The 10497-nt window shown below is 38.0% G+C and overlaps 1 long non-coding RNA gene across 1 annotated transcript in view; it reads left to right on the top strand.

The window, feature by feature from the left end:
• The first annotated feature begins 511 nt into the window (after nt 1-511).
• LOC122553660 overlaps nt 512-10497 on the top strand; it is a 55656-nt gene continuing 45670 nt past the window's right edge. The window contains exon 1 of the long non-coding RNA XR_006312787.1: nt 512-568. This is a non-coding gene — a long non-coding RNA (uncharacterized LOC122553660). The remainder of the gene's footprint in view (nt 569-10497) is intronic.

Here is a 10497-nt window from a genome sequence, read left to right as displayed (position 1 = left end):
TTCGTAGATCTTTATAAGAATGACCACAGAACCAAAGAAAACAAATACCCAGCCTGACATTTATCATGTTCGTGTATGACAATTTACATGCCTTACAGGTTTGGAGGAATTATTCAGTTGCCTTCTAACTACAGAAAAGTCTACAAAATCTGTTCATCCGATATCCTTCACAAAACAATCAACCAAAAATTAGTGTTAGACATTGTTACAGCCAGTTCAGCTACTTAAAAGCAATATCGAAACAAATCAAATCAGCTTTACTGTCCATAATTGAACCTGAAAAAAACCATTATCCAAATGAATATGAGCAAGAATGGAAGGATATATGAATCTAATAAGTAAAGCAACATCAAGAGGAGAAGATTCATTCTTTCAGAAGTGCAACAATCTTCTCTGACACAATTTGAGGAAACTAAAGATCTTCCAAGGAAAACAAATATTCAACAGTGACATCTACACCAAAGAGCTCTAAACAATTAAACATCCACCATGATTTCAGTGCGGCAAGGAACTGTATCTGAATGTTCCAACTTCTGGCAGCAAATTTTCAATCCAAATGAGAGATTTGGTAGGAACTACTTACTTGACTTACTTGAATTGTACAAAGAACTTAAAAAACAGAAAAATAGCTTGAGGGACGAGCTGTATCATGTATTTAATACTGAAAAGGTTAACTGACATCATAAGATAAGCTCCACCTATTACAGTCTAAAGAGCTGTGCCTAGAAGGTGCTAACCAGGCAAGTTCTGCCTCTGTTCACAAGAGGGTCTATTCATTGTTCGTACTGTTAACAGCATGGAAATAAAATAGTAATGTATACTTAAGCTTAAGGTAAGCCTGATAGTCTGTTGTTATATCTTAGATGTAATGTAACCAGCTCCGAAATTATATTAATAAACTTCCCATTTAACTAAGACCAAGACTATCTTCTAGCTGTGGACATTATGAGGGCATCCTTCTCCACATAATATCAGTAGTTTGACAATACCAATAGGAAGGATTCATAGTGGTGAACGTAGTAACAATAACCCAGGATGTTGCCGGGACTGAAGGGTTTGGGTTGTGGGAGAGGCTGAATAGGCTGGGGTATTTTCCCCTGGAATGTCGGAGGCTGGAGAGGGGGATGGGGGGAGACACCTTATCGAGGTTTATAAAATCTGAGGGGCATGCTTAGATGAATAGTCAAGCTCTTTTTCCCAGAGTAGATAATCTATAACTAGAGATATAGATTTCAGGTGAGTGAGGAAATATTTAAAAGGGACTCGAAGGGCAATTTGTTCCATACATGCACCACCTTCTGTGTAGAATGGACTGCCAGAGGAAGTGGAAGTGGGTGCAATTACACCATTTAAAATGGGTGTAATGAATAGGAAGACTTTAGAAGGATATGGGCCAAATATTGGCCAACGGGACCAGATTAGTTTAGGATATCTTGTCGGCGTGGATAAGTTGGACCCAAGGGTCTGTTTCCATGCTGTATAGCTCTAAGACTCTATGACATTCACATTTTTGGATTCTATCAACATCCTTGAACTTATTATTGCCCAGACCCTGAATTTGACAAACCATACATCTACAGTGCATTCAGGCTTATTTGTCATGAACATCATCATCCAATGCCAAGAAGATATTGGGCCCTGAAATACAATGGCCCTTTCTGCCTGATGAGCCTCTGGCTTGGTCTTATAGTCCGGTGAATAAAATCTTAAGTGCTGGATGTTCCACCTACTAGGCTATAGAAATGGTTTTGGAGCCTAGCTACATGAAATGACTCCTATTAATATTTATGCAGGAACTTCAGGATAGGACATAACAAAATCAGAAATAAGCACAGAAGTTGGTCATTTGGCCTCCCAAGCCTGCTATACTTTTCAATTAGGTCATGGCTGATTTGATTCTAACCTTAAATTTGAATTTCCTGCCTGACCCCCCCCACACCGCCCCTCCCCCCCATATACATGTTGCTTCCCTTAGACGTCAAAAATCTGTGGAACTCAAACTTTGATGAATTTAATGAACCACTGTCCATCACTCTCTGGTGTAGAAAATTTCAAAATTAATGACCCACTGAATAAACAAATTCTTTACCTCTGTCTCAAATAGGATTTATTTTGAAACTGTGACCCTGACTTCTCCATTTCCCATGAGGAAAAGCATACTTTTAGCATTTATTGTTAAGCCCCTCCAGTAGTTTTTTTATTTCAATAGCATCACTTCTCATTCATTTAGGCTCCAGTTAATAAAAGCCAAATTATCTCCTCCAAAAACAATGCCTTCATTCCAGGAATCAACCCAGTGAACCCCCCTCTGAACTGTAGGTGGAAACATCTGTCACCTGGCTTTGATGGATCCCAGGCAGAAAAAGTCTGCAAATTGTACAACTTAGAACTTAGCTTCCAATCTGTGTGCTTTCCACTGAGTGGAGATTTTAAATTGCTTTCTGCTGTGCCTTATTTCCTTTCTAATGCATAATATCCTATTTAATAGCATAGTGTCTCAAACAAGTATAATAATTTATTAATGTGTTATTCACAGCTAGCACCACTTCCGTGCAGGAGTGTACCCTGGCATTACATCTGCCTTTTTAATTGCTAACTGAGACACCTTCAAAGCCTATTAGAGGACTGATCTTATTTTTTTTCTGCTCTGGAATTGTTAAAGTTATCACTCACAAATTTTTTGTCCTATGATTTACCTCCATTTGTTCGCATTAAATGCCATCTGCCAATCCTTATCTCAATTACTAAGTTTCACCAAAACTTTTTCAACATTGTCTAATTGTATTAAGCATTTTCAATTCCCACGTTTTTTTTCATGGACAAACTGACAGTGGGTGGAATTTCTCCCTTTTGGGAGAGTATCAGTGATAGATGGGGAATGAAGATATTAAAACTCTCTTTGTCAGTTATTTATAAAATAATAAAATGATAAAGAGGATCTACGAGCACAGAAATCAATCAGTTTCTAATCTCCTACTCAAGTAATGCTTGACTATAGCTATATCTTCATTGTGCTTTCACAAACTTGCATATTATTTGCACTGCTTTTCTTATGCTATTAGTCAATATATTGACTATCAATCAGTTGGGAGATAATTAATGAAGTATCGATAGTGGAGGGAAAACATAATTGACTAAATTAGCATTGCATACCAATTGCACACTGTGATATCAATTTGAAAAATCCATATTGATTTCTGTTAATCTATTTTAATTTTCATAGATATGAGTGAAGGTAATCATGTTATATATGACTTAAATATTTTCTATTACTTCAGAAGGCATTAGGTTCAATAATTTTAAAAATTCCTTGACCTCTCAGTTGTTTCAATTCTACTTCCCTATTGAAACACTAAACAGTATGTTAATATTACATTAAGAAAGCAACAAAAAGCATGAAAAGTAGATTACGGTGATGTTAGAAATAAGATAAAGAAATGACCAATTTGAGCACTTGACTCTTCCCTGCCTTATGTAAGTAGATTGTGGCTGATCTTCTGCCTCAAAGCCAATTTTCCATACTATCCCCATAATCCCTAGAATACCTTAAATAACCAGAAGGAACGTTTGGACTTTAAAGTATTTGCTTATTATGTTGGGTAATTTTGAGAAGGTGTTTCTTTTAAAAAATATCTAGTTTGATCAGTCCTCCTAAAAATTGACCAAATCAGAATGTGTCAAGATAGCAGGAACCCTGTAGTGTTAATGGACGATTGTTAATACTGTGTTGGGTCTATGAACAGGAGTGCAAACATTGAAGGATGAGAGCTTGTTTTTAGTTCAGGATAATTAAGGATTTATTTTACCACAGGAAACCCAGAAACTGAAAGTTTTTGAGCATTTTGGAAGGAACTTGATTTGTGTCAAACCACAATATATTTTTTCACCTGGAAAGGAGTATAGAATCATTCTGCGGATAAATATTTGAGTGAAAAGTTAGTTTGCGCAACTGCCAGACCAGGAGTGTTTGGTTAGAAATCTGCAGTTTATTGAAAGCTAAAGAAATATAAGATTTCAGTTTTGGGCTTTTGAATTTGGAAGGAAGAGATCTATAAATCTGTCCTTAACTTTTTGCTGGCTAATATGGGCAGTGAAGTTTAATGGCTGATGAAACTGCAAATGTCGAGGATGAAAAAACAGATAGATAGGATTGTCCAATTTTGTGTGATTTATACCATTGAATCCTACATTACTCTCATAAACGATGGAAATTAACTCATCTGAAAAGAATCAGTTAAAATTGCAGACACCTCACTAAAATATACATATGTTAAATAGATCAGTAACATTACTGATTTCACATCTCACAAATGCCGTCATTAAAAACGTTTTTAACATAGACATCTTCTGTATTTATATTCTGTCATTAAATTCACAGGAAGCTTCGCATAAGTGGCATCCTTCTGTGAGAATCTTTACATGAGAACTTATTTCTTAATGGAGTTTTGTTGCTGTTGCTTTGAAAGTTTTTGAACACATCGCGCATATAACCCATTAGAACAATTTGAGAGATGATTTGGCTGAATTTAATGGCTATTCAACAACGTAGTTTTTGGGAAAAACAACACGATGAAAACATGGCAACAGTTCTGAGCCCTGGAATAGCGCTTCCTTTTTTCCACAGTATCACTTCAGCATGATGTCTTGTGTTCATGAACCATTGAAATTCCAGTATGATTTATGTATGTGGCTCCCTGCAGAGAAACTATTTACCTCAGAAATATTATCTTTTCGAAGTTATAGTTCTGGTGCTATTTTAAGGATTTTTTCACATGTAGCTGACGTGAGATGTAATGATATCATTGGTCAACACCCAAACTGCGTTCTGGTCAAGGAATGATTAAATCAATCACAGGACAATTGTTTTTGGGATTATCATGGAGCCAACATTGATTTAAACTCAAAACAGTTTAAAAATACAACCTTTTCTGTGATTTATATGTTCAAATTAATAGAATATATCATTTCATCAGATGGCCTATAAACACCACGAAACCAATGTATTTTATGGAACAGTTTCTTTACAGCTAATCTTTGTTTTATGAATAAGAATGCCGAGGAGTGATGTATAGATGGCATTATTGTAGTTACTACTTTGAGAAAGTCACAAGCATTTGGTGTTTTTTTGAGTCCATAATTGCATCTCGTAACAGTGAGGCAGCTGTTGTGTTCCTTGTATTTCAAGGGAATAATATGCATTTACATTTTTTTCTCAATACATTTTAAGTTTCATTACAAGAGCTTGGCTAATGGAACTGATGAAGTACCTGACACAGTCTAATAGTTCAGTTTCTATTCTGTTACTATGGAGACACTGATGCATTTTCAGATTCCATGGTTCTTGGTATTATCTCAGCTGTGAATTGCCTTAATTATATAAGTGCACTGTAATGCATACAAGCTCTGAATTACAACTTACCTAATACAAAACCAAATACTGCTGTTGATAGAAATCTAAAACAAAAAAAGAGAAAACCCAGGAATCTCAATGGGTTTGGCAGATTCTGTGGTATGAAAAACAGAAGCAATACATCTGTTCTGATGAAAGGTCAAACATCTTCATGCTGAATTATTAACTCTTGTTGTTGCTACCAGGTTCCTAGGTTGAGTTTCTTACACCTCACTTGAATCAGTTAATGTGTTCCCACACTGTCACAGACATTCAGTTACTAACACTTAACAAATAAGGGGTAAGAACCCAAGTGCACTGTGAAGAGTCAAACACTAATCAAAAACTCAGACACCCAGAAGGTTACGATATGAGGTAACTGTTGTAGGAATTCAAAATAATTTGGGAATTCCATTGGTAGGGGAGTGATATTAGTGTGAGAGAGAATGCCCAGGGGTCAGTCATGCAGTATGTACTATCTCTAATTAACTGCAATAATATAGATTCAGAAACTCAAAGCAAATTGGTCAAAATTTACATAAGGTATTAAAGTAGGAGATGCAGTGGAATCAGAGAAACTGATCAGAACTTACACTCCAAATATTTAAGTGGTTAAGACAATGGAAGATGTAATTTTCTGCAGGTAAATGTAAACACCACATATGTGACAAAACAGACAAGACACAGACTCAGTGACTGGTGTTAATTAAAGTAAAAATTTCCATCTTATTATTGATCAATTTCAATGTAATGTTAGGCCAAATAATTGTTCCTCTTATAGAAGAATCGCTTATAGAGGAACAATGTATGTGCTATTATCATGGGAGAGGAAGCCAAGCAGCAGTAATGCATGGATGAGCCATGGATCAATGAAGGAGCATAAAAAGCACCAAATAACCTGGTAAATGTCTGGACAACACAGGTCATATGAACAAATGTGCATTAAAAATGTGCTTTTCATTGGAGAGACAATAGAGCACTCTACCATATACAGCGTGGACATTTCAGCCATAGTCATCAATTGACCATGTTCTCCCTATTCTGTGAAGGTTTTACTCAATCTTAAAGCCACTAGTTAATTTAAATAAACTATGTGAGATTTCATGAGTACTTACATGGAAAGAAGTATTTTCCTTTAATCTCAGAGTCAGAGTAGCCACATATATGTCACATTTCTTGTGTAAGAAGTCAAATACTTTTCATTTTTTGAAATAGATTATTGCTCCTAGAGACAGCTGCATAGATGTAAAAGTGCAGCTAACTTCATAACAGATGCAATTTCCATTAATGGGATATCCAAAACTTCACTCGTGAGGTTTAGACTATGAGGAAAAAAATACTAACGCTGCTGCAGTTATTTGAAGAGCAAGAGGAGACTTTTGAAAATGTAACATATCCCTATATGTAACATATAAATATACCATAAAAGATAAAGTGCACTTTGGAAAGGTCAGTTTCCCCTTTGAAATTGTTAAAAGTATACATAAATGTGTATAAAAAGGGAGTAAGTTCAGTGAAACTGTTAAACCTTCAAGTCATTTAGATTAGATTAGATTCCATACAGTGTGGAAACAGGCCCTTCGGCCCTACAAGTCCACACTGACCCTCCAAAGAGTAACCCACCCAGACTCATTTCCCTCTGACTAATGCACCTAACACGATGGATAATTTAGCATGGGCAATTCACCTGACCTGCACATCTTTAGAATGTGGGAGGAAACCAGAGCACCCAAAGGAAACCCACACAGACACGGGGAGAATGTGCAAATTCCACACAGATAGTTGCCCAAGGCTGGAATTGAACCTGGAACCCTGGTGCTGTGAGGCAGCAGTGCTAAGCACTGAACCATCGTGCTGCCCACGTGAAGATTTAAATCTCCAAAATTTAAAATTTTTGAAAACATACATCAAGTTGCAATTGCAATTGTTTGGAATTTCTCACTACCTATTGACATAAGTCTGAATGTTATCATTATGGGATTAATGATAAACAACATATTATCACAGTAGGTGGACTGTAGATACAGATTCATCCGCAACTCAAAATGAGTATGATATCTTTAATGTGGGATAGAAGTATAAACTTGCAATTTCATACAAGATTATGTACTTAAAAACATGTTTGTTTTGTGATTAGAAGCAACCAATTATGATACCACACAATATTTGGCATTGATTTCAAGAGGATATGAGTACAGAAGCAAGATGTCTTGCTGCAGTTGTACAGTATCTTGGTTCAACATAGAAACCATGGATTTCTAGAGACTAATGACATTAAGGGATATTGAATAATGTGGAAAATATAAATTGAGGAGATCAACTATGATTCACTTGAATACCAGAGTAGGGTTGAATGGCTAAATGGTCACTCTTGTTCTTAAATATCTGAAGGAATGTAAATATATTTAATGGATTTTCTATGATTGAGGGCATTTTCTAATAGATTGTAGTCTGTATTCACACTTAAAGTTTTATTTTATTTCATCCCACCATGGCTTTTGAAGTTTGCCCATGGTGGATAGTCAAGGAGTTGGCATGGAGGATGCAAGGGAAAACGGTGGTGGGTAGGGTTGTGGGTAGTCATGAATTAGCAGTCAGTTTGCATAGGTACTATAAGGAGCCATAAGGTTAGGTATGTGTAATAGGTGGGCAGAGAAGGTATAAGGAGCCATGTGCAGAAGTATAAAGGGGCATAGGACAACTTGGAGGACCTGAGGTGTTTAGGGGGTCTTGAGGTGACATGAGTTGTCATAGATGATGTATCCTGAATATGCAAATGACTGTGAGGCATGAGGGCTGTTATTTATTTTGCTGGTTTAATTGTAAATGTGTCAATTCCCAGAGCTTTGAGGTGGACCTTCTCAGGTTCACTCCTGTTAGTGCCCAGAATCGTCACCTACAGATGGCAGCACTGTAACAACATGGAATGACATTTAACAGCATGCAGTGTTAGTTCAATGTTAGACAGATAGACTTTCTCCGACCCATTTATTCTTCCCATGGAGTTCACCCTGATCCAAGCAAGATCAAGGATGTTAGAGATATGTCCACTCCAGTGGGTAAAGAGGAATGGCCTCTTTGCTATATAATCTCAACTTCATGGAAAAAATATCTGTGATGAGATATTATCTCAAGAAAGTCATTCCCTATATGCAGAAAGACAACCACATCTTCAATTCCCTCAAACAGGCGCTATCAGCAAATTCTTGCCAACAGCAACACTATGACTCAGTGAAGGCATGATCTGGAAATAGATGCACTGCAAAAAGGTCTAGGCATTTTTGTTTAGTCACTCATGAGACATGGGTATTGCTGAGTGCCCAGCATTTATTGCCTATCTCTAATTGCCCTTGACAGTGGTGCAGAGTTGTCTTCTTGAACTGCAGTAAATCATGTGCTGTAGGTTGACCCACAATGCCATTAAGGAGGGAATTCCAGGAATTTGACTCCATTACAGAGAAGAAATGGTGATAAATTTCCAAGTCAGGACGGTGAGTGGCTTAGAGAGGAACTTGCAGGTAGTGGTGTTCCCATGTATCTGCTAGCCTTGTCCTTCTAGATGGAAGGGGTCGTGGGTTTGGAAGGTGCTGTCGAAGCTGATTTTCTGCAGTGCATCTCGTAGATAGTAGATGTTGCAGCTACTGAGCATTGGTGGTGAAGGGAATCAATGCTTTAGATTAGATTAGATTATATTACTTACAGTGTGGAAACAGGCCCTTCGGCCCAACAAGTCCACACCGATCCGCCGAAGCGCAACCCACTCAGACCCATTCCCCTACATTTACCCTTTTATCTAACTCTACGGGCAATTTAGCACGGCCAATTCACCTAACCCGCACATTTTTGGATTGTGGGAGGAAACTGGAGCACCCGGAGGAAACCCACGCAGACATGGGGAGAATGTGCAAACTCCACACAATCAGTCGCCTGAGGTGGGAATTGAACCCGGGTCTCTGGTGCTGTGAGGCAGCAGTGCTAACCACTGTGCCACTGCGCCACCCACAAATGGCACTATGTTGGCACTATATCCACAATGCTTGTGGATATAGTGCCAATAAAGTGGACTGCTTTGTCTTGGATGGTGTCAAGCTACTTGAGTATTTTTGGAGCTATGTTCATCAAGAAACTGGGGAGTATTTCATCACAATCCTGATTTGAGCCTTGTAGTTGGTGAACAGGTTTTGGAGAGTCAAGAGATGAGTTACTTGTAACTGTATTCCAAGCCTCTGACCTGCTTTTGCAGCCATATATTTATATGGCAAGTCCAATTAGATTTTGGTCAATTGTAAACCTTCAGGATGTTGGTACGGGGGGATTCAGTGATGGCAACACCATTGAATGTCACTGCAACTTTCCAGTCCTATTGGTTTTGGTCATCTATTCCAATATAGATTTGAGATGTTAGCTCTGGTGTTTTGTATCATGCAATTATACACCTATTTTTTTGACAAGCGCCTCACCATTGGATCAGAGCATAAGCCACAAGAAGTGAACTGTGGTAAATAGCTGATGCGTGCACTGCCATATTTACAGTATTTGCTAGTCAAAGTACAAGCACATGACTTTGAAGTTAGATATAAGGCAGGAACCTGAGTGACTCCTTGTGATGTGCTAAGCACATTATCCAACCAACACTAAGGTCTGAATGTTCCTTTTGCTTGCCAGGTCAATGCACTAGACTGCAAACTTGATAGATCTTTACACATTGACCAGAGCAAGTATGAGTCATTTCAACTGAAAAGATCATTATCCAAGAATGGCCTGATAGTATTAAGAAGTTCCTGAGAACATACAAGACCAAACAAGTCCTTATATCAAAATTGTTATGCTAAGACACCATGACCATGTTACACCACAAGGACACATTTGCTGCGAAAGCTCAAGCTGGCAAATCCATGTACGAGAGCTGAAAAATGTGTTGCTGGAAAAGCACAGCAGGTCAGGCATCATCTAAGGAGCAGGAGAATTGACGTTTTGTGCATAAGCCCTTTTTCAGGAATGAGGAGGGTGTGCCAAGAAGGCTAAGATAAAAGGTAGGGAGGAGGGACTTGGGGGAGGGGCGTTGGGAATGCGATAGGTGGAAGGAGGTTAAGGTGAGGGTGATAGGC

Source organism: Chiloscyllium plagiosum, chromosome 10 (genome assembly GCF_004010195.1).
Source record: "Chiloscyllium plagiosum isolate BGI_BamShark_2017 chromosome 10, ASM401019v2, whole genome shotgun sequence".
NCBI classification, from domain to species: Eukaryota; Metazoa; Chordata; class Chondrichthyes; order Orectolobiformes; family Hemiscylliidae; genus Chiloscyllium; species Chiloscyllium plagiosum.
Note: the sequence above shows the minus strand (reverse complement) of the source record. Positions and strands in the feature narration are given on the sequence as shown.